The following is a 25,897-nucleotide window of genomic DNA, read 5'->3' on the forward strand; positions in this document are numbered from 1 at the left end:
CGTCCTTATCATCCTTACCTCAAATATCGTTGCAGGATTAAACTTGAAACACATGTGCGAACGTGTGTGCGTGTATGTATGCACATGCGTGCTTGCGTGAGTTGTCAACGATTGCTTCTACTTGTCAACAAAAGATTTAACCTCAAACATTTCTCTGGATTACTTAAAATAAGCATTATATAATTATATACTTGAGTTAGTTATCCTAAAAACCATGTATTGTTTTTGTCATGATAATAATTGAATAAAGTTTTGTTTAAACCAAACACTTCTCTGCTTTTTTCCAGCGAAGGACATCGACCCCGTATACAGTCTACTCAAGTGCGCCGCGGACTTGCCCCGACAGTCACGGGGCAAGGACGGGCAAGCAGCGGCCGCCGCCCCGAGCCAGGGGGCACCCTGCTCCGGGCTAGCTATCGGCCGAGGGCACGGAGACCGTGACAGCAGTGGCAGCACCAGTAAAGCCTCCAGTCCCTCCTCCTCAGGTAACCAGTAATGATCCTCCCTGAACCCCCCTTGGTCCCCCCCTTCAAGTCGTGTCTGCTGCTTCTCTTCGTCTGTGCAACGCTGCGGTGTGCGTTGCGTCCAATGTTCGTCCGTCAAGGCTTTCAATGTTGCTTCAGTGTTATGGCGGAGTCACACCAAGACAACGCACGGCCAGCGCACTGATAATGAATCAAAAATGGAAAATAATGATCAGTGCGTCGTTGTGTGACCGCGGTTTTGTAGAAGCACATTTTTGTGCATGCTCAAAAAATCCCAACGCACACAGCGAATGACAACGAATGCGTAGCGTTGGTCTAGCGCGCTCGACGAACGAGTAACGCGTATTGACGCACACCCAGGGAACGACAACGCACTGGCCAAAATTTCGCGATATTTTCAGTGCGCTGGCCGTGCGTCGTCTTGGTGTGACTCCGCCATTAGTGTTGTCCATATTTTTGTGTTCAGTGTTTTTTTCAAATACAAAATTCCATTGTATACCGTGTGTTAGTGCTGCTGTTGATGCTGCTTTTCGTGTTGTATTGAACCTGGTGTACGTAGACACCAGAAACCCTCCAGAATTAGAAGTCATTAACAAGGGTTTTGTGAAAGGACAAGAGGTTGTCTTCGTTGTCGTAGTAGTTTCTTTCGAGGTTCAGTATATTTGATGTTCTATGGTCTGTGATGTCAAGTAAAGTGTTCATGTTGGTGTGAAGTGGTTTGAGTGATTTGAAATTCATTTTATTGTTCAGAGTAATGCAGGCTTATTTGTGTCTGCGCTGTTGGGAGTGATGTTTTAAAGTTACCTGGTCAATGTCATCAATATGTCAGTGTTCATGTTCTATGTAGATATACTCAACACTCTTTTTGTAAAGGTCTAATTATTCAGATGTGTATTTCTCACCAAGATCTTTAGACCGCGCTTTTTGTTGCTTATTGTACTAGAAAAGATTTTCAAAGTTCTTTGTGTAAATGTGTTGTGTGAGTGATGTAACAGTTTTGAATAGTGTTATAGATTCCGTGGTGTGACTGTTCACGTAGTGATGAAACCATTCATGCTGTTTTCAACGGACGCTGCTTAAACGCACGATCTAATTCGTAGCTTTGGCGGTTTGAATTTGTCTGCGTCTAAAAGCATGGCGGCCTGCATATAGTTCTGTATTTAGTTGAATCAGACATAGTTTATCTGTATTGTGTAACCTAGGGCAGTAAAAATATTCTGTACTTTCGCCTTCACATATAAAAAAAATTGTACTTCTCCTCCAAGAAGAATAAAAAGAGAAATCATGCTTTAGTTTTGAGAGGGCATTTTTCTTGTCAAAGTGTTTCGCCGAACTGTGGAAGGTTTTTTTAATCCGCTCATATAATTATTTCTTTGACTTTGACAGCTTGCCAGTTCCTTGCCAAAGAGATTAGCTCCCATAAGCAGTTTTCTTTACCGTTTCAGTAACGCGACTTTGACGATAGTTTGATGCTAAGGCTCTGTTGCACAGTTTCAACAGATTTTATTCCAGACTTTGAAATGACAAAACCGCATATATGTAATTAAACAGATTTTATTCCAGACTTTCACCAAAACTGAAAAACGCATAAATGTAATTAAATAGGTTTTATTCCAGACTTTCAAATGACAAAACCGCATACATGTCATTAAACAGGTTTTATTCCAGAATTCCAAATGACAAAACCGCATACATGTAATGAAACAGGTTTTATTCCAGACTTTCAAATGACAAAACCGGATACATGTCATTAAAGTAAAAGAGCACAACGGACAATGCGTTTTGAGTGTGCTCTTAAAAACAATCTGAAGTAGCAATAGACGCATTCCGAAAATAACTCTGTCGGGTTTGTATGGGTTGTTAACGAGTGAATACCCTTGCTTTTACTGGGACAAACAGTCCACGGGCCAATCAGTGTGTCTGAAACACGTGAACAGGAGCACGTGTGCATTTGTTTGTCCCCGAAAAAGGAAGGGTAGGTATACACTCTTTCACAACTCATACAAAGCCAACAGAGGTATATCCGAACATCTTCTTTTAGCGGACGATTACAATGTAAAAAGATAATAGTGGGAGGACTATGCAATGGGGGAGGAAGAGAGAAGGCTCTGTTCTGTTTTGAAACAAAATATTTCGTCGCCGACTTCAGGAGTTGACGCACTCAGAAGTTCAAGGGTGACTTTTTTATGCACTTGCCGTTGAGAAAAAGCCTTATTTGAAATGCACAGATTTACACTTGATCTTGATACCCAAAATTAAAGCTGGGGGTGGGGGGGGGGGGAAGGGGATTGAGAAATTTCAGTTATTTGCCAGCTGCATTGAGAATCATGTTTAGTTTTTGTCCTAAAATAACGCATGTGCACTGTGTTTTCTGTGTACCTCTATTTCCTCATAACCCTACATGTTTTCGTGCTTAACCAACATTGGGGTATTCTGTTGGACTTTGGAATTCATGGCATTTTTAAATTGTGTACAATTTCTTTCTTCGTACTGAGAATTTACATACACCCTACCTCCAGTTTTATTCCTGTCTTGATTATGATAACTGTTTGGAGTTTAGAACCTCAAAAGATGTGAAATCAAGGTTTAAACAAATCTGAAGAATACGTATCATTCAAAATCAAAATTCCGTACGGTTTAGACAGTTGGTATAGACACACCATTTTGATCTTAACTGCTTTCGGCACATTACAATTTGGCATATTAAAACGAAATAGCCTTTTTGTCTGTGATAACGGTGACACGCAACTTTATGAGAAAAAAATTATGAAAAAAACATTATTTGGATTCAAACACAATTATCAGGACATTAGTTCAACGCACCTTCTAATTTCGTATTCAAATAGTTGTACTAACAAAATTGTATGTCTCAGAAAGTGTCCTTAGAGAGAAAACACACCGGAGGACTGATTCTTGTCTCCCCTTTTTACCCTAGTTTTCGTTCAGTTCTTTGTCTCTATTCCTCGCCTATGGGTCGTATGTTCTCGTGTCCTGTTCTGTCCTCCAGATGGCTGCACCCTGGTGTCTTCCTGACCCGAGATGCCACGTCCTCTTTGTGTCAATGTCTGGTCAATTCCGTTTTCAGTCCCGTCTGGAGTGTCACTCACACGAGACGCTAGTGTCTATAGTGATTGCTTTTGTTGCTTAGAGTAGTGTCACTAACATTTGGCTTGTAGAACAGTAAATCACTCCAAGTTATAAAAAGATTTTTTTTTAATTTTATATTTTTAATTTAAAAAAAAAATTTAAGTTTTGGCAGTCTCTTTGTTATACATTGGATTCACTCCAAGTTTATATTATTTTGGTGGATGATCCATCCCAAGGTTGTGCCATCTTAGTGGAGGGGTAGATGCTGCATGGTCTTTGAACAGACACAGAGATTCAAGAACACTGCTATTGGCCGTGGGTTTCTGACACATCTGCCCTAGTTGGTGACACTTTGGACGGACGTGTCTGTGATTATCCCCCTTTGTTTATTTGTTGTTTTCCTTGTTTTCATTTTTCTCTCAGGTCATAACTGCTCTGACCCCGACCACTGCCGGTGTGCCTGTCATTGTCATAGCGGCCACCATCGTAAATCCAACACCTGAGTCTTCGGGCTGCTGCATTTGGTGTTCCGAGTCCGCGACAATGTTTGTCGCTTTTTTACCTGCACTTCCGAGTTCCCTCCCTTGGGCATTCCCGTTTGGCCCAACCTGTTCTGCTTTGGCCCGGTGGCGTTGTGTGGTGAGAGGGAGGAGAGAACCCAGAATGTGTGCCAAGATGGTCCAGTGTGAGAACAGTATGCTGGTTTTGGACTGATGGGATAAAATGTGCAGGCCGCCGCAGGATGCAGAATGTTTTTGTCAAAACTAATGGATACCTCAAACTGGTTTGTTTCTGTTTTGGATGGGAAATTCGAAGCCACAATTACAAGAGCACATGTGTGTTGCTGTTATTCTGGTCAAAAGAATGATATGGCCGGTTTTTTTTCTGTTATACGTTTGATTTATGGGGGATTTTGCGTGTGTCGTTTACAAAATACCATATATTCTTTCAAACGACTGGCGGAATTTTGTTCTTTTGTTCTTTTGTTTCTTTGATTTTTTTTATCATCATAGACCCTGTTCTTTACCCACTTCGCACCAAGCCAAACCTTTGGGGGGTTTTAATCAGTGTTTGATTTTAATTGTTCAATGAAGTGTGTTTCTGGATACAGTCCAACAGTTAACATTCTGAACGGAAGCTGTACACTCGATATGAAAATGCCATGACCCCAATATATTCTTTTTTTAATGCAGTGTGTTTGGATCTGCATTGTGACGTGTTAAATATTAGGTACGGGTAGTTCGTTAATTGTTGTAAAATGTGCATTGCTTGCCCGCAAAAGATGTATCTTGATGTTGATTGTGATAAATGTGTGGGTGTTTTTTGTTTTTTTATCATGTACCACATCACTTACCCCTCAAACTCAACTCCAAATTCAGATTGTGATTCTGTTGTCTTTTTTATCTGTTTATTTTCCCACTTTATTTTGTCAAGTTTGAGAAGCCATGGATTAATCTTTACAATATTGTTTCATGCTTTTGGCTGTGTTCATATGACCTTTTGTCGCTGTTGTTTTGTGCCACATATGCAAGTTGTGTACTTTGCCAATGTCACTATCAACGTAACTCTGCGCAGTGTTCTAACACGGTATTAGGTTGGCGGCAAATAAGTTTGTGAGAATTTATTTCAGAAATGCTAGTGTGACTTTATATCGCCCTTGAGCAGGTTTTGATACCTAGCTTTTATGTTTGTGGGTTCGCGTGTTTAAAAAAAAGTTTAAATGAAGTTTATTCGGCAGTGAAGAATCACGGAATGGAGTCCGGTTGGTTTGTTTGGTGGTTTGTGTTTTATTCGAATCTTGGCCCACACTTCGATTTGAATATCATTCAACATTACCACGCGAAAGAAAGTTTACAGAATTCATAGTTGCATGTTGAAAAGTTTTGATTTGTTCACAATGCACTTTTTCTGTCTGACGCTTAATTTGTAACTTTATATTTACTGTTTTGTGGGCAACCACTTTATATTTTGCTGCTTGGCTACTCTTTACTAAAAGTGCAACTTATATGGCAGTAAGTAGTTACAGAATCAGACTCCGAGTACGAGGATTTGAAGGGGGTGCTGGCACACCACAGTGGAACAAATTCTTATTCACACGTTTTCTACGCAAATAATGACTGAGATTCGTCAAACATCAGAAGAAAAAAAGTTTAACAGTGTCACCCAGCAATGTTGAGTTTGATAGAGAAAGCTTTCAATTGTGCATTGCCACCCATAATCGCCTCGTGGTCTCCAGTCTTGTTCGGCTAACGCGAAACGTAAATAATCGCAGGGGACTGTCAGAAGTTTCAAATAACTGAGAGAGAAAAACTAACTTTAGAATGTCTTTTTCCGAAGGAGAATTTTAACAGCAATAACGCGTTTTAACTAAGACAAAACAGTTAACAGCATCGTTTTCCGCACATAAGTGTTGTATTAACCCACCCATGTATGTCTGCTCTTTGCGTTTAAAGAGGTTTCGAGGAGTTTGTTTGTCTCAAACGGCTGTAAAACTTGTTCATGGAACGAGCTTTGACAAATCACACACAAATTGAACTAATGAGCGGCTGTCATACAGTCAAGGAACGACGATGACTGTGCTTGTTCTAGCAGAGATACATGGCACTGGTTTGGCGTGGTGGGGGGGGGGGGGCATGATACTAGAGGTCTCGTGTGATGTAGTCAAGCTTTGAAGACCGCCCCCCGCCTCCACCCTAAGCTAGCGCCACGTGGCTTTGGTCGTTCCTGAGCCGTACTTCCCATCAATGTTGTAAAAAGAACTTGTCGAAGCCTCTCGATGTTGCCCAGTTGGTGTTGTGCAATGTTGTAGCGTCAGTATCGTGTGTTGTCGTTGTTCTAGGTGGTTGTGTCAGTGTCGTGTGTTGTCGTTGTTCTAGGCCTGTCTCCTGTGGCAGCGGACGGCACGTGCCTGTGTTGTGGCGCTGTGCACCGTAGTGACCTTGTCAAGCACGACCTTGGGCATGACTTCAAATACTTCTACAAACAGACTAGTCCCGTCAAGCGCCTGTCCTCTTCCGATCTAGGAGTATGAACTCGTTTTTTCCTGAGATTTTTTTTTCTTCTGAAAAGGTTTGATTGATTTGTTGTTTGATTGAAATTTGACGACAATTTTGTGGCGCCACACATGATTTCTTTTGTAGCGCAACATTAGTACGGTACGTCAATCAAGACTGTAATGCCAAGGTTTGGGGTTTTCCCGATTACTGACTTTAACATCCTTAGCTGTCCGTAAAGGTGTTGTTTCGTTGTAATGTACTGTTTGAGTCTCTGGAGAATTTTTTCCGGGCGTGGCTTGTGCTAAAACAACGAATTCATTTTAAAACTGTGAAGAGTGAAAGTCTTCCTCTCACCTTAATGAGAGACTGATGCTAAAGAGAGTTCAGTTGATATTGTTTTAAAAGGACACACTTTGGTTGAAGTGTGGCGAGAGGGGTGGTACGTACATGGTGTGACCCTTTGTGGCGTGACATACGCGGGTAGATTTGTGAGACCTCGGGAATTGTTTTCCCGGACGTTGAATTGCTTGTGCTAAAACATCGAATACATTTTAAAACTGTGAAATAAAAGTCTTCCTCTTACCTTAAAGGCACAGTGCAGCTCACAGCCTTCGTTTTGCGTTTTTGTTGCAGCTGAGTGCATTTACAGTTCAAAAATCCTCCTATGGTAGTAAAACAAACCCAAAACTACCCAACGACGACATCTGTGAAGCTCCACAGTTTCTTGTTCACGCGAGTGCATAAATTAACCTAGTTATTACGTGGTGTTTGGTCGGAGTTCGATTCAACTGAGTGATTCCGGCCTCCATTTTGTTTTACACAAACTCATGATGACGTCTGACATAGTTTGCTAGTGACGTGTCTTTTTGTGCATGGTGTGGTGATCTACCTGATCTAAATTTAGATCCAAAAATAGGTCAAGACCAGCCGGGTCCGAGTACAAAATTAATTCGTAAAAAAATCGCAGTTCTTGACTCTTTGGGTGCAAGTCAATGAAACTTGGTAGTTCTTCTAACGGATAGCCACCTGAGGTATGACTAAAAGCCCCAGGGGCTCCGTGCACCTGGATTTGACAAGTTCAGTACCTTTAATGAGAGACTGATAGTAAAGACTGTTTCAATTGATTGTGTTCAAAAAGGACACACTTTGAAGTTTGGCGAGAGGTGTGGCCCTTTGTAGCGTGACATACGCGGGTAGAATTGTGAGACCTACACGTGCCAGTACTGAGCAGAAGCATCGAAGCCGTGTTTAACAACATTGCTTTTCTCAACGTTTGGACAAGAAAACATTTGATTTCATTTTGTGTCCAGCGGAGAACCATACTGGAAACCGTTTTCCAATACTTGTCTGCGAATTTGTTATTGTTCTGTTTGTTTAAATGAACAGTTTGCTTTTATTTGAATGAAAACCGTTTATGGCGAATAATCGTGCAGCAAGGGACATTTTCTTTTTACCTGTCGATATGATTTTCGGAGTGAGTTTGGTTGTATTTCAGTTTAGAGTAAAAATAATTTTTGAAAATGCGGTGTATGATTTGGTGTGTAACTTTAAGTGATCTTCAGGTAGACACGTTCTTTCGTAATCAGGGAGTGTGTCACATTTTTTTTTGAAGATGTGTAAAGGAATGCTGGCGATTGTGACTTTATGATCGATTTAAACAATAGTTCAGACGTAGATAAGACTCCCGGAGATGTAATGAAATAAATGGTTTTCTTTTTTAAAGCACGGCGAACTTGCTCAACTGACTGAAAGGATTTACTGCCCAATCTTGTTCTCCCGTTTTCCCCCCAATACATCGACGAAATACATTTACTTACGTCGTTTTTGTCAGTTTTGACAGGATCATTGACTTTGCTCACTGAAAATACATCATTATAATTCTGGCATGACATTCTGTCATCGAGAAGAAAAGCCTTAGTGCAGCTACATTTCTGGACCCCCCCCCCCCTCCTATTTTCACAACACAAACTTCAGTACCTCTAACATTTCTGTGTAAGTTCAAGAAAACACAGAGCACGCTCATAAGCTTAGCTTAGTGTGCTCCTTTTGTTTAGTTGATTGTATGCAGCATTGTTATTTGACTAAAATTGTTTAAACCAACTAAATACGGAAATACTCCGAACATTCTATGTCTAAGTTTAGTCCAGTTTGAACAAAATAATAACGAATTTTTTTATATTTAATTTTATTTGTTGTCTACCATCCTGCTGCATTAACACATTTGCGTATAAGGTGTTTACTGCATTATTCACCCCTCCTCTTTGAGAGCAGCAGGAAAATGCGGTTTAGACGGTGTGGTTGTGAGTCACGGAATGGCAAACGCTTACAGCTCGGTAGTCAGTCGTAGTAAACTTTTACCGACACCACTCTTACAAAGCTCCAAATTGTTTTAGCCTTTTACAAACTTTTTGCCGTGTTGTATATATTCGCCGGTTTGCATTTGGAATACACGAAATTAATGTTAGTTTTAGTCTCTCCATTTTGTCACAGAACATGTATTGGTTTTCAAACCATTGTGGCAACTGTAGGTTTTGTCTTTAGTAGAAAACGGTACACGATTTCCACTGTGCAAAAAAAGTGCAAAATATTCTCCTTGTTGTGTGCAAATAATGCAAATATAGTATAGTATAGTATAGTATAGTATAGTATAGTATAGTATAGTATAGTATAGTATAGTATAGTATAGTATAGTATAGTACAGTACAGTAAACGTAGATGCTTCATAGACTAGCTTAAATTCACAATTCGCATGGTCCAGAACTTGACTATAGTCAACAAAACAAACGTGTATGGTTTCATTTCCCGATGGATTTGTTGTTTGAATGTTTGATACGATGCAACTTGTTTTTGAAAGTGATACTAATTGTGTTTTTGGTGGCTTTACGAAGGAAAGCACTATCTGTGATACTCAAGTAGCCAGAGAGAATGACGGGAAGTGGGGTACGGTTTGACACGTAACGAAAATAGTTCAGTAACAACAAGGCCACCCTGGCTTTAAATTGATGGACATGAAACACAGCAGTAATAAGAGTTCTGGCTAAAATGGCCCCTAAAATTGACATTTTTTGCGAAACAAATATTCGGTATTGCCAATTTTTGATAAAAAGATTAGTCGGAATTGTTGTGAATTAAAAAAATCGAAATATTGTCAATTGCTGGTAAAAGTGACTCGAAATATTGCCAGTTGATTGCCAAATTGTTTCGGATATTGCTGAATGCTCGTAAAAATGTATATGTTTATATGAAAGAATAAATCCAAAAACAAATATATATGAAAGAAACCAACGCCGGTTAAGATGGGTTGTATAACATTCTTCGGGAATGATATTGTTTGCAGAATGGTGGAAACAACTCCAAAGGTTCACGCCAGATCATAAAAACACTAAGGTTGACAGTTGAACCGATTACCATACAAGAGGCATTGTAGTAAAATCAGAACAACTCACCGTTCAGGTAGATGATTGTTATCGCTGTTGATAGTCGTGTTCCCAAGATGTTGAATACGATGCGAGAGGCATTGTACCAAAAGCGAATCAACTCACCGTTCAGATAAGGGATTTTTAACGCTGTTGAAATGACAGTTTTGATAATCGTGTTCTCAAGATTTTGAATTTGATTTGATGCGAGTCAAACTGAATCCCGCTTTTCCTTGTCTGTATGGAGGAAGGTTTTCCCCCTTACCAAGGGGGGTTGTTAGGGCTTTGTTGGCTTCTCATTATTGTTGTTGTTACAATGTACATGGTGTACATTTGGTGTTGGTCACATGTGTGACACTCGGTTGGGTCTTGTACATCGACATGAGGCCTCCTTGAAAATGCCAAAAAGGGTCTAAATGGTTTGTTGTTGGTGTTATTTCGAGATACCTTTGTCGATGCACAAGACTCGGTAGGTTTTTCCCCCCGATATTATTTGCCCAATAATTGTACAATCATTTTTTGGGGTTTTTTGTTTTTGTTTTTTTGTAAGTGTACAATCATATTATTGTAATTTCTTTCATTCGTTCGTGTTAGGCGTGTGTGTGTGTGTGTGTGTATTTTGACATTTTCCATGTGAAGATCCTTATTCCTGTTGTTTTCATGTATATTGTTCCCTTGTTCACACTTCTCCCATTCAGCCAGTTCGCTTCAAGTATGATTCCATGAAGCTTGTTTGGACCTGTTTTTCCTTTCCACGATAAGTATTCCCCGCTGTTCACTTCTGATTGAAAATGTGGAAACACATTAACCCTCTTCCATTTAACTCGGTTGAATGTAAGATTAGTGTGAAGTGTAATTCGTACCAAGTACGATGAAAGTGAAAAGGACGCAAGAAACTGTGCATAGAAAAACTTCAGGTGGTGCTGAAACATACATTGTCTTCCCATGTAAACGATCATATTAACCATAACAGAAATGTCCAAGATTTTACACGGAATGAGAACATCCCTTCCATGTTAACACAACGTCCGTTCTTTGCACACTGGGAATTTTTTACATTGCCACTGGTGTAATTTACCAAATTAATTCAAAAAAAATATCCCACTCCGTGCAGACAGTAGCCAGGCCGTTGAATTTGTGTATATGTGTACGTGGAAGGATGCTCCAATCCTATGTAAAAGACGGAACAGATATGTGATGGATGAGATGAAGGGTTGCGTGAAAAGGAATGTACATTTAAAATCGCGATGTTAGCCTAGTGTAGCACGTGCGCACTGCTGTTTGACCAAACGACGGCTATAAACGAGTTAATCATGTTAATTGTAATCTGTATGTTAATTGTCTTCCCGTGTGCGTAACTCAAAAAGTCATCATGAATATGCGTTATATTGTGAAGCTGATATTTTTGATAACTTAAACTTATAGAAACTAGTAGCGAATTAATATCTCAGGGACTTTTTTTAAGTCTTTTATAAGAAAAGGAGTGTAGAGTATTAGATAAACATAAAGGTATAGAACAAAGAGTCAAAATGGACGGTTACCACCGAAGAACAAGCGTCTACATGATCGTATTCTGGATGAAATTTTCATGCTGCTTACTGTTTCTCCTAAAACGAAAGTTAAACGCCCAACGGTTGAGAAAGTTATAGAAACTGTGTTATAAACTTATGATGACAGGAGATGAAATAGGAAATTAGTGATTCTTCTGTTGAACTGATTCTTGTTTTCAGGTGAAGTTCACCTTTAAAGTTAAGTTACACATGAAAGTAAGTCAATCTATCGAGTATATTTCCTTTGTTATCGAGAATGTCGACACTGTCTTTTCAGAAAGGTAAAGGCTATCATTTTTTGTAAACCAGTTGTTAGTATCAGCATAGACCTATATTAAACATAGGTCCCTGGTATCAGGATATATAGGTGAGGCTTCTTTCGATTCAAGGTTCGTTTAAAGTTTTATTTCTTCAAGAATAACAATAACCAGAGGTTATTGCGTGGTAGTCTTTCAAATCTGATTTCTTCCATGGATTCAGTTTTGACTTTAGGTACATGTACCTTAGTGTTGATTACTGATGTGTTTTTCATATGGTTTGTTCACACATCTATTCGGTTACGGATACCTTGAAATGCTCAAGAGATGAGATTCTATGTTCACCTGTATTGTGTTCCGTTGTGTTGTAATTCCCAATTAGTCTTCCCAGCGTTAGTTATATATCAAATCCTTTTCATTACAGTTTTTGCCTTGGAGGCAAGAATATTTTACAGCATAATTGCATTAGAGTTTGTGAAAGGTGTGAGATGTATGTTACATCATTGAGTGGTATTACACACTGATTTGTCTTATGCAATTAATGGGGGGAAACTGAGCACAAAACAATTCTGCATCATTGTAAAATTGAAAGGAGATGTGAGATGATCAGAAGTTGTTACGTACATCGAATATTTAAACTGCTGCACAGGCCAGTGTCTGTATTTTATTTAAATGTCTTTGATGCACTTATCAGGCACAGCACTGACAATCGTGGTTTAAATTTACATTTAATTGATCTTGCACAAAATGGTGTCGCAATCACATATTTTTACTTGAATTATTCAATTCAGTTTTTGCCGTTTCTAAACAGAAAGGTTCTTTTACCAATCAGTTTTAAGAGTGGGGTTCACAGAGTTGTGAAGCGATTATTGTTTCCTTACAATCTGCCAGTTTACCTTTCACGAGCAGTCTTAATGTTTTCTTTCCTCTTGTTTGTACAATAGATTTGTATTGCATTTTCCATCTATAAAACTACATCGAGAATATGATATTTATAATTGGATGTTCACTCGTGTTCATAGTACACTGTTTGTAACCAGACCCACAAAAAGCCTCATTTCAGTACAAGAATGTCAACCGTACCTCTGCAAGTGACAATCAAAGAAATAATTGTAAAATTCCTCAGAGAGAAGTGGTATTTTTTGTGGGTCTGAACTTTGTATGTCAATATGAACGTCATTTTTGGGCGGTATGGGTTCGTTGTATTATGTATTCGTGGTGTCGTATTACTTCGTTTGATCCTGTTTGAACCCCCATCAAATAAATGGTTCCTTTTTGCAATCCAAATTCGCTTTTGTTGTTTGTTGTGTGTGCAAAATCGTGATGGTGACACACCCAATCCACTACATAACCTACGGTAATTGCCAGCTTCCTTAGTAAATACATGTATCATTTGAAACCGATCCGCAATGAAACATAGATAGGTATACAAATAAGAGTCAGTAAAACGCATTTATTGCCAGACTTCTTAGTCATTACAAGATCCTTTTATTGATGGTCTTATATGTAGCTGTTGTTACATAGTGTATAGTACAAAGCATTAGTTTGGTATCGTGAACATATATTGTGCCTGTTGTCGTCGTCATTTCTATGTAACGGTTTATATCTGTTTTATGTATAATTACATTCCAGGGGCTAACTTTTCAGTCAACTGAAAAAGACAGCTATATAGCTGTGTATAGTCATTGTCTTTAGAATAACATGCCAGAGACAAACGTCAAACAAGTAATTAAAAAATATATGTAGCTGTCTATATATCAGATGTTTTTAGAATTGAATTCCAGGGCCAAACTTTGAACCAAGTTTCCATCGCATTTCTCTGGCTTTCTACGAGTGTCCTTTTAGTTCCAAAATCATTGGTATTTATTAGTTGTCAAGACCATATTCTTTTTTCATTGACAATGGTGGCGATATTCCTACTGCACGTACAAATGAAATTCACAGCATCAAAGCAAAAATATCGCTACACGCACAATTTCCTGGACATTCCTCGAGAAGGATGCAGGAAAGAGGAAGCTACGTGCGTTAAAAGCCTACTGATTAGCATCCAATTGTAAATACACACATCAAACGCCTCCTGCATTCTAGAGTTATACTAAGAGCACAAGCCCGCGCATATACAAACACCGCCAAAAACACAGACTCTCCCTGTTTCTGTTTGTGTGTGTGTGTGTGTGTGTGTGTGTGTGTGTGTGTGTGTGTGTGTGTGTGTGTGGGTGTGTGTGTGTGTGTCTCTCTCTCTCTCTCTCTCTCTCTCTCTCTCGCTCATTCCCCCCACTCTCTCTCAAACACACACACACACACACACACACACACACACACACACACACACACACACACACACACAGAACAGTTCCTTTAGTCCATGTCAGACATCGGTGGGTTATACATGTACTAGAAACATGAAAATACCAAACATGCAACCCCCGAAAGCAGCGTTTGGCTGACCAAATGGCGGGGTAAAAACGATCATACATGTAAACAAAAACGTGGGAGTTTCAGCCCATGAATGAAGAAGAAGATAGCAAATCTGTCCCGGTGTAACACGACATTTTTACTCCACGAAAAATTTACTCCTGAGTATAAATTTCGTACGAAATTCTTACTCCGAGTACACCTTTCGTACGAGAAAAGAACTCCCCAAGGCACGAAAAAATTACTCCCTCCACGAAATTTTTACTCCCCATTTTTTTTACTTCCAGAAAAAATCTCGTACGCGAAAATGGGATGCGGGCGAAGGGATAATGCCAATAAAATTATGTGATCTCGCGCAAACGAATGTCGCGCTACCCTCCCTCCACCCCTTCCACCACCAAGACTAACAAGGGACAAGGGAGTAAACATTTCGTACACCTGGCATGGGAAGTTAAATTGCTCGTGATAGGGTGAAGTAATTTATTCATTATTTATTCGTCAGGGGAGTAACATTTTTGTACGAAATGTTTACTCGGAACTCACTTGTCGTGGGGAGTAATTTTCTCGTGTAATGGGGGAGTACTTTTTTCGTAAAGGGAGTAACATTTTCGTACGAAATGTTTACTCCGGAGTAAAAATCTCGTGGGAGTAATTTTCTCGTGTTACACCGGCTTTTACCCGGGATAAGAGCATTCTTCCACCTGGACTCATACCATAATTCAGCAGCCTGCTTGCGTCCTGCGCAGAGTTGTATTTTTTGTTGAATTAATTTGTCAGATTATTGACATAGGTGTCATTTACAAAATGATGTCAGTAAAACATTGACACTAGGCACAGGAAGCTAGCAGGGTGTTGAATGTTGGTATGTATCCCAATGGAGGGGTGGTCGTATCCCGTGTAATTCCCCCCGCGGGTTAGGGGAAAGAATTTACCCGATGCTCCCCAGCATGTCGTAAGAGGCGACTAACGGATTCTGTTTCTCCTTTTACCCTTGTTAAGTGTTTCTTGTATAGAATATAGTCAATTTTTGTAAAGATTTTAGTCAAGCAGTATGTAAGAAATGTTAAGTCCTTTGTACTGGAAACTTGCATTCTCCCAGTAAGGTCATATATTGTACTACGTTGCAAGCCCCTGGAGCAATTTTTTGATTAGTGCTTTTGTGAACAAGAAACAATTAACAAGTGGCTCTATCCCCTCTCCCCCCTTTCCCCGTCGCGATATAACCTTGAACGGTTGAAAACGACGTTAAACACCAAATAAAGAAAGAAAGAAAGAAAGATCGTATCCCTTGTAATCGCGTTGACAGATCTGAGATGGTGAGTATAATCGATTGCATGGAAAGGCACTTATGTTTTATCTTACTGATCATCAGTTGCATGAAAAGAATGTTGACATAACAGGACAACGCATTGATTAGATGACGTTATGTCGTGTTTGGGTAACGTTGAGGTGAACGTTGCCAATTGAAACACGGCATTTTTCTGAGGTAACTGACACAGTACCAAAGCTAATTTTGCTTTTGCAAACATAATAGTGTGGCTTTGTTTTTTTTCTCAACTTTTCTCTTTGCTTTTCTGTTGTTTTATTATAACCCATTTGGTTTGCAGTATATCTTCTTGCTCATAACCCAATTATTGGTTTGAAGGTTTTATAAACAAGCATGTGTTTTGAATTACTTATTACCTGATTTTGTATGGGGGAATTAGCATGTCGTGCACGTACAGGTTACTTTAAGCTGTGAACGTTTTTCTAATTTTTGTATGGATTTTTGATATTGTTTGGCTCTCGAAGCACACACACACACACACACACACACACACACACACACACACACACACACACACACACACACACAACACACACACACACACACAACACACACACACACACACACACACACACAGTATTGTTGTCTGCGCATGGCAATGGAACGGCTTATTTTAAGGTTGTGTTTCTATGTTTCTCCTTCTCCTTCTTCATTTTTACGAGCTGGTGTTGTGTGGTGATTTATTCTTGGAAGAAACTTTTCCCCCAAAGACAATCAAACAAATGCGTCTAGCTGTAACTTCAGTACGGCGTGGGCCTACTTACAACCTCAGTCAAAAAGTGCGGGGCATGTTCGTTTTGTTGTGGCAGCTGTTGTTTTCTCTTTTTTTCTTGACAACCTGACATCTTTAGGCAAACCCTTTGACATGCATAACATGGTCAGGTGTTTGTCTTTCCCGCTCTCTCCTGACAGCTGAGTGTATCTTTCAGGGAGAGACGTTGGGTACGGTCGTACTAATCTCTATCTCTAAAAAAAAAATATTAACCTGACTCGACGTTTTGTTTCTGAAATCTATATTCTGTTCTCGCAAAGGTACTTTATTTTTCCGTGTGTACGATCGTGACCAAGTACACCACAGATCCGTTCCGTAGTTCACATCCTTCCACTTTGACATATACCAAAACTGAACAGCCTGACTGTTGTCTGTGCAGCGTGGGAATATTTTGCTGAATTAATTTCGTAGATTGACCTAGGTGTCGGTTATGTAAAGCGAACTATTTTCCACTCTGCACAGACAGCAGGCAGGCTGTAGAGTTTTGCTATGTGTTCAAATGGAAAGATGCTTTATCCTATGTAAAAGTCTGGACGGATTCCGAGGTGCTGTACAGGATGGTTTACAGGCAAGCAGAACGCAGCTTTCTCAACCTGGCATAATTTCGTGCTCAAACGCAGCAAGAAGTCTTGAATCGAACTATTTGTGAACTTGACTATTTACAGTTTATCCAGTTGCAAACTAATGGGTTACTTATCCTGCCGAAATTTGCGACGTTCCGTTAATTTTCCTCATTTTCGTGTTATCAATTTTTTAAATGTTATTAAATTTTGAATGTTGAATGAAAATTAAATGTTGTTTTTATGGAACATTTTGAAACCGAGGAATGTAAAAGCAAAACGGCGGAATTTCCGCCCAAGTTGTTCTTCTGGTTGGTGACTGGTACGGTACATGTAGTTTAGACTGATTCTGGGTATACTTGGGTCTCCATCTTACTTCTTCTCTTTCCTTTTTGTCACCTTTGAGATGGGCTTTTGTCAATGCTTGTGATCTGGATTCAGGTAACTGGTCACATAGTTTACAACGATCAGTTACATTATGTAGTAGTCGAGACATAGTTTTGGAGGAACAATTACAACATACAGTAGTAGAGATATTCAGTAGTGGTTGATGTGTCACAAAATAACTCCTTATATGAATGCCACAAGTTGTACAGCTTTCTGCACTAGGGCTGCATTGGTAATGAAACTCATTTTCTTGTTGTCTTATTATGCAGTTGAGTGCACTTTAGATAGAAAGACTCATCTAAATTTATAAATCTAGAGATGAGTTCACCGCATGAGTATTTGATATATTTAACCAGCCCTTCGCGGCTGTTCCCAATTCGGTAGTCCCCCACCCCACCCCTATTCCCAATTCTTCAGTCACTGAGTCACTGAGAATTTTTAAGAGAATTACAAGAACTATGATCGGAGTTCTGCATAGCTGTTTTCTAGTTCAAGAAATGTTTAAAGCATGATGCCAATGTTTTGATATGTTCTTTTTTTCAGCTCAAAAATATTTTAAGCATGATGTCAATATTTTGATATGTTCTTTTTCCAGCTCAAAAAGTATGTTAAGCATCTTGCGAATATGTTGTTAAGTTTTCTTCTCTTCTAGCACCCTTTTTTATCATCTTGTTAACCACCACATTTCCAGCAGCGGCTTAAACTGTGAATGATAACACTCAAGAAGTAGTTGTCTTCGATTTCTCTTCAGTATTTCTGTTTTGTTCTGATCTTCACAGCAGATGGTCAATGAATGATTTTGGTTGACATAAATCATCTTTCCAAGCATGTGTTACTTTTACTAGAAATTGGTACTGAGGCTGGTTTGCGATAGTTTACCCATAGGTTACAATTAACATTGCTTGCATTTTTCTTCCAATATTCCCTTGTGATCAGAAGAAAAGAACTGACATGATGGTAATAATCAAAAAACAAGAAAGGTAGGTTGTTGGAACGTTTGTTAACAACCTACCTTTCTGGGGTTTTTATTTTGAATTTTGGAACGTTGGCAGTCTCTTTGTTTTTGTATTTTGTTGACATGATGGTAGATTGTTTTCACACCGTAAATCCCTCTTGCACCCGTTTGCTGTTGAATTTGTCTTACATTCTTTAAACTGTAGTTACAAAAATATTTGTTGTTGTTGAAAACTTAAGTTTGGTTTTTGTCTCACCTAATCTGTAAAATTACAGTATTTTTGTTAACATCTGATATACGTGTAAAAAAACATTCACGCTCGCACGCACGCACGCACGCACGCACGCACGCACGCAAACACACACACACACACACACACACTAACACACACACACACACACACACACACACACACACACACACACACACACACACACACACACACACCAAAGGGTAGTTATTGGAACGTTTAAATATATATAGACAAAACGAAACATTAATTTTCATCGACATAATAGTCTCTCTAGTGCACGGACATACAAGTAACTAATTAGTAAATGGTTTGCCAATAACTATAACCTTTCTTTGAGTGTTTACGTCTTGATTTTGGAACGGTGATAGTCTACCTCTTTCGGATTTCTAATATACCTGTAGCATTAGATTGTGTTTCCAGTTTGATTTGCATATGGTATTCTTTCGCCTCTTTCAGCCTCTCATAGCCCCAAGACACGACGAAAGAAGTTGAATGCACGCATGAAGAGTTTTTCCCTGGATACTCCTGACCCTCCCAAACAGCTCCTCGGCATCGACGAAGCCACGAAAAAGAAGAGTAGTTCCTTCACTAACACCTGTTTTGGGGCCACAGGCATGTGCAAGTTTTTAACTCATTTCTGTGTGTGCTTTCTTTTGTGAATCAGTATACTTATGTGTCTTGTTAACACTCATTTCTCTGTGTGCTTTCTTTTGAGAATCAGTATACTTATGTGACCTTTTTAACACTCATTTCTCTGTGTACTTTGTTTTGAGAATCAGTATACTTATGTGACCTTTTTAACACTCATTTCTCTGTGTGCTTTGTTTTGAGAATCAGTATACTTATGTGACCTTTTTAACACTCATTTCTCTGTGTGCTTTGTTTTGAGAATCAGTATACTTATGTGACCTTTTTAACACTCATTTCTCTGTGTGCTTTCTTTTGTGAATGAGTATACTTATGTGACTTTATTGAAAACTGTATGTTACCCATGTGTCTTTTCTTTTGTGGATGAGTATACTTTTGTGGGTTTTTATATTTAGTCAAGTTTTGACTAAATATTTTAACATCGAGGGGGAATCGAAACGAGGGTCGTGGTGTATGTGCGTGTGTGTGTGTGTGTGCGTGTGTGCGTGTGTGTGTGTGTGTAGAGCGATTCAGACTAAACTACTGGACCGATCTTTATGAAATTTGACATGAGAGTTCCTGGGTATGAAATCCCCATATGTTTTTTTCATTTTTTTGATAAATGTCTTTGATGACGTCATATCCGGCTTTTCGTGAAAGTTGAGGCGGCACTGTCACGCCCTCATTTTTCAACCAAATTGGTTGAAATTTTGGTCAAGTAATCTTCGACGAAGCCCGGGGTTCGGTATTGCATTTCAGCTTGGTGGCTTAAAAATTAATTAATGACTTTGGTCATTAAAAATATGAAAATTGTAAAAAAACATAAAAATTTATAAAACGATCCAAATTTACGTTTATCTTATTCTCCATCATTTGCTGATTCCAAAAACATATAAATATGTTATATTCGGATTAAAAACAAGCTCTGAAAATTAAATATATAAAAATTATTATCAAAATTAAATTGTCCAAATCAATTTAAAAACACTTTCATCTTATTCCTTGTCGGTTCCTGATTCCAAAAACATATAGATATGATATGTTTGGATTAAAAACACGCTCAGAAAGTTAAAACAAAGAGAGGTACAGAAAAGCGTGCTATCCTTCTTAGCGCAACTACTACCCCGCTCTTCTTGTCAATTTCACTGCCTTTGCCATGAGCGGTGGACTGACGATGCTACGAGCATACGGTCTTGCTGAAAAATGGCAGCTACTTGACTAAATATTGTATTTTCGCCTTACGCGACTTGTTTCTTCTTCTGAATCGTTGCCTATGTCTCTTTTTTTACGTGAATGTGTCTTGTGTCTTTCCTTATTCAAATGAGTTTACAATACAATACAATACAATACAATACAATACAATACAATACAATACAATAACTTTATTAATCTCTAAAAGAGAAATTGCATTGCTGAGCGTTTGTGTCCGTAATAATAACATACATAAAACATTCAAAATAAACATTTGTTCTTTGTCCTGAGAAAATATAGCACATTGGTTATCACATAAGAAAGTATATATTAAAAATAAATTAACATGCATTCACCATCAACAATGCACAAACGAAAGTCAGCGCCTTGCCGGTTATCACATATTGTCTAAGAGAGTAGAATAAGAGTATATAATCATGCAAAACAAAATCAACAATACTGAAACAATACAGAACACTGACCCCGTGCATCAGAGCGACAACACCAGTTTCTGACTTTTCTAACGGTCATTTGTCACCTTTGTTTTCTATTTCGACTCTTTTCTGCGGAAATTTTATTCTTTTTCATTTTTACATATTATCATTGTATCATTGTAAATTGCCCCAATGTTATGTTTAATTATTTCTCGCTAAACTATTCCTGTGTTTTGCGCAAATTCTTTTTTCTTCTTTTTTTTGGGGGGGGGGGGATACTGAAATTTTTCGTGCATGCTCTACCATGCAGTAAGAGATTTATTGGCTACTTCCCTGTAAAAACCCTATCAAAAATGAGAAAGACCAAATTCAGATGATGACTTTACACCATCATCGATAAACTATACACATCTGGTAGCTTTCAAACAAACATTATAAACTGCAACTATTTCTTTTAAATTTCCAAAGAGTTTTTAAAAGCGAAACTGACTTTGTTTCGCAGATCCTGAAAATCAAATGATTTTGAGACCTAGCTCTGTCACCACCAAATGGTTTACTTGTAGGCGTCTTCAATCCATCTCACATTCCATAAGTTATGTACCCTTTTCGTGTCTTTTGAGTGGTTTTTGTTCCTTTCTCTTTCACTTCCTGACGTTTTATGCATGTGTTTCTCGCAGTCTCTAAGAGGTCGGTTAGCTGTTGTTTTTCAGCTTCATTGACACGAATGCTTGGTGATCTCTCTCTCACTCTCTCTCTCTCTCTCGCTCTCTCTCTCTCTCTCTCTTTCTCTCTCTCTCTCTCTCTCTCTCTCTCTCTCTCTCTCTCTCTTTCTCTCTCTCTCTCTCTCTCTCTCTCTCTCTCTCTCACGCATCCTATCCTCCCTCCTTCTTTATTATAATCTTCAGCCGTCCTTTTTCTCTTTGTTTTCTTGGGTGTAAACGTCACTCTTTTGCAAGCGATTTGGTTTTAGAACCTAAGTAATAACACTGATGCATGATTTTTCCATTAAACTCAAATTATCAGTCGTGTCCCCCGTACACACAAGGACGTGCACACGGACCAACACACGCACACACGAACGCACACTATCTCACACACAAAATCACGCACGCACGCTAAGACACACACCCACACACACACACACACACACACACACACACACACTGGCACACACACACACACACTCACACTCACACTCATACTCACACACACTCACACACACACACACACACACACACACCAAGACAAAAAAGAACAGATGCAAACACTTTATTTCAAACGTCATTCATTCATTTCAATCTGTCAAATGCATCGTGACAACGCTGCACGCACCAGCTGTCCGGTTTCATTGAAAGAAATATCGCTGCACATTGGGCTAGACCGCGTATTCATTAAAGGAAAAACATTTCTGAAGAATCCAAATCACACAGGATGCTTGTGGTTCAAAATTGAAATTGAAATAGTATAAATAAGATTTAAAGAAACCCCCGTCCCCCGTGTCTCTGTTGTTCGTTGACTTTACAGACTGAAATGTCGAGGTGTTTGTGAGTGTTTGTATACATTATTGTTCATAAAAGATTCCCTTTATTAGATGCACGGTCCTTCTCGGCTGACCGTCTCAGATCTGGCCAGGTTGTACAAGGGATAAGACCATCCCTCCACTTGGTCACATACCAAAAATGAACAGCTTGGGTGCTCTCTGTGTTAAATGTGACCCTCCACCACGAAATGAGTCGCATGTCACCTTTGCATGATTTTCATATTAGTACATTTTCCTGAAGAGTTTTTTTATGCTCTATCCAGTGGTGAAAACCGTTTTAGAAAAGAGCGAAAACTGTTTGAGTTATAAGCCTGTGACTAAGGTGACCCTCACACTGTTACCAGACACCCCCCGGACTTATATTAAGCCTAGCGCAGAACCGCGCGAGGTGACATGCGACTCATTTCGTGGCGGAGGGTCACAAATGGGCATTCTCTATGACTTTATTTCGTTAGAATCGCTTTCTTCTTTCTTTCTTTTTTTTAAGACTTGTAATTCATCACAGTAAGCAGTCAACGTGTCGATTGTTGGTATGTGTCCAAGAGGACTGCTGGTCTTACCTAGACTGAAAGCCTTACCTAGACTGAAAGCCTTACCAGATCTCAGATGGCGAGCCGATCTGTTCACACGAGAAGGAGTGTGCATTCAATCAAGTCAATCTTTAATAAAAACAACAATTCACACAAAATACCCACAAACACCTCGACCTCTTTGAGTCATTAAATGGGGTCCTGATTTGGCCTATTATGGTCCGCTGGACCCAAAAAGCAACAGCTAACTAACTAACTGAGTCATTTTGTTTGTTTGTTTGTTTGCTTAACGCCCAGCCGACCACGAAGGGCCATAGGGCGGTGCTGCTTTGACATATAACGTGCGCCACACACAAGACAGAAGTCGCAGCACAGGCTTCATGTCTCACCCAGTCACATTATTCTGACACCGGACAAACCAGTCCTAGCACTAACCCCATAATGCCAGACGCCAGGCGGAGCAGCCACTAGATTGCCAATTTTAAAGTCTTAAGTATGACCCGGCCGGGGTTCGAACCCACGACCTCCCGATCACGGGGCGGACGCCATACCACTAGGCCAACCGTGCCGGTACTGAGTCATTAAAGTGAAGGAACAACAGAGAGATTGGAGCTAAAACAAATGTAGCTCTGCATCTTTTGGAAAGAGTATTGGGTTTTGTGACTTGCACAACCACTGAATGGATCACGAGACACGGACTTGCGAAACATCTGCTTGGAAAAAACAAGAAAAAACTGTGGAAGACATCGAGATAAGCTTCTTACATCGATGATGATGAGGACGAAAGAGAGAAGGATAAAAATATGATACTGAAAGAAGTGATTTTACTTGAAAAAGATGAGAGATTTTTTTTTAAATGGGTGTACTAAGAGAGATGTATTGGGACATAGAAAAATTCAGGGATTAAAGCGTGCTTCCAGAGTTCTTCGCGAATGATGAACGTCGTTGTCACTGACACCAAAAAAATAAGGATCGTCGAGCAAAATCCCAGGACATGAGGTTAGCGTGTCTGCGCATCTGCTATTCCAGAGCAAATGAATATTGAATTAGACGAATTGGCCGGGCGAGTTCAAATCCGTTCTACTCCTCTTTTATTATTAGAAAGAGGTTATCGAGGACGGTTGTTTGATCGACCGGACCAAGCGAAGCATTTTCGTACAGTCTCTTGTGTTCAGTGTGTGTGCATAGCTGTAAGTGCTTGTCCTTTCTTACTGTATACATCATGTACCAAGAGCACGGCGCACGTTAAAGATCCTGTATCTCACTTACCGACGTTCAAGAATAGGTCTGACGCCAGGACATACGGACAGACAGACAGACAGACAGAGACATACAAATATATACACACACACTATGAAAACACACACACACACACACACACACACCATTATGCACCCACGCAAGCACGCACGCACGATCACACACGCACACACACACACACACACACACACACACACACACACACACACACAGAAATATATTTCAAACAAGCGGTATAACCACTCCATCGAAGACGGCATTATCTGTGTTCCGCGCACCATCATGGCAATAATGGCAAAGAGCAGGATTCGCACATGACGATAAAAATGAATAGTTCAACGAAACAGAAAATGTAGACGAAGAAGAGAACTCTATTTGCTGCATGATGATGAATGCAACAAACTCACGTCAGCAGCTTCAGACGCACGTGCCGATAAAGCAGGCCTCTGTCAAAAGACGAGATGAAACAATCAAGAAGAAAGAGAAACGGAGTCAAGAAAACGGTTTAGAGAATGAGAGACAAAGATGAAGAAACAGATTAAAATAGCAAGGCAGAGTTGATCAAACAAGCAATGTTTTTGGCAGCACTGCACTGCTCCAAGCCTTTTGTCTGTAGCTTGCATTGCTGCTCTGAACATAATTAGAGAGCTTAATAAAAAAATCAAATAAAATGAATACAATTTGTTTGGAACGTTAGCAGTTGATCTGTTTTTGGATTAGGAGCTTGATATATTCTTCCGCATCGGTGAGAGAGAGAGAGAGAGAGAGAGAGAGAGAGACAGAGACAGACAGACAGACAGACAGACAGACAGACAGACAGACAGAGAGACAGAGAGAGACAGGAAGAGAGAGAGTACGTTTGTGTGTATATGTGTGTGTGTTCTTGTTAAAGTTCGTTCCTCCGTTGTTGTTGATCTTGATTTTTGTTTCTGGGTATGTGTATGTGCATACTTGCGTGTATACCTGTGTGTCTATGAGTCTGTGTGTGTTTCCCGCGCAATTTATAAAACCCGTTACCCCAAAAAACAAAGGAGAGCACTGAACAGAGCAAAGAAGAAAACGGCCCGCGAAAATCTCGTTATGCGTCAGGGTCACCCAAAGCAATCAACAAACACACCCGAACAGCAAACATTTTACTGCTCCTGTTAAAAATACACACGCGAGCGCGTGCGCTGTGACAGAAACCTCAGAACGCTCATGGAGAGGGGGAGGGGGGGAATGAAGAAAATGATTACCTTGTCGGGCTCTCTTCCAAAACAATCGAATCTTTACCTGTTATAAAACTAACGATATAATAAAGATATTGCCAAACAAAGACACCTCTATCTCTCTCCCTCTCTCTCTTTTTCTCTCTGATCTCTCATCAAAATTAGTATGTACTCTGTCTCTCCCCTTCTCTCTCTGTATGTGTATTTATTTTGTTTGTTTTGTTTAGTCTGTTAATCGTTTGCTTGTTCATCGTTTGTTTTTATTACTTCTTTAATTGATATTCCAACATTTTTAAAACGTATTATCATTAGATTAAATCCTCCCATGGGCGAGAGCTGGATGTAAAAAAAAAAACTGTTTGCTTAAGCCACTACGGCCTACCCTCGTAAATAAAGAATTTGTCATTGTCATTGTCTCTCTCTCTCTCTCTCTCTCTCTCTCTCTCTCTCTCTCTCTCTCTCTCTCTCTCTCTCTCTCTCTCTCTCTCTCTCTCTCTCTCTCTCTTCTCCGCCCTGATATGGCCCTTCGTGGTCGGCTGGGCGTTAAGCAAACAAACAAACAAACAAATCTCTCTCTCTCTCTCTCTCTCTCTCTCTCTCTCTCTCTCTCTCTCTCTCAGATCTCTCAGATCTCTTTTAAAGTTATG

At 39.6% G+C, this 25,897-nt stretch overlaps 1 long non-coding RNA gene across 1 annotated transcript in view; it reads left to right on the forward strand.

The window, feature by feature from the left end:
* LOC138971426 (uncharacterized) overlaps positions 1-13,078 on the forward strand; it is a 17,964-nt gene extending 4,886 nt beyond the window's left edge. The window contains exons 2-3 of the long non-coding RNA XR_011457247.1: positions 288-485; positions 6,449-13,078. This is a non-coding gene — a long non-coding RNA (uncharacterized lncRNA). The remainder of the gene's footprint in view (positions 1-287; positions 486-6,448) is intronic.
* Positions 13,079-25,897: the final 12,819 nt, after the last annotated feature.

Source organism: Littorina saxatilis, linkage group LG7 (genome assembly GCF_037325665.1).
Source record: "Littorina saxatilis isolate snail1 linkage group LG7, US_GU_Lsax_2.0, whole genome shotgun sequence".
Classification (NCBI taxonomy): domain Eukaryota; kingdom Metazoa; phylum Mollusca; class Gastropoda; order Littorinimorpha; family Littorinidae; genus Littorina; species Littorina saxatilis.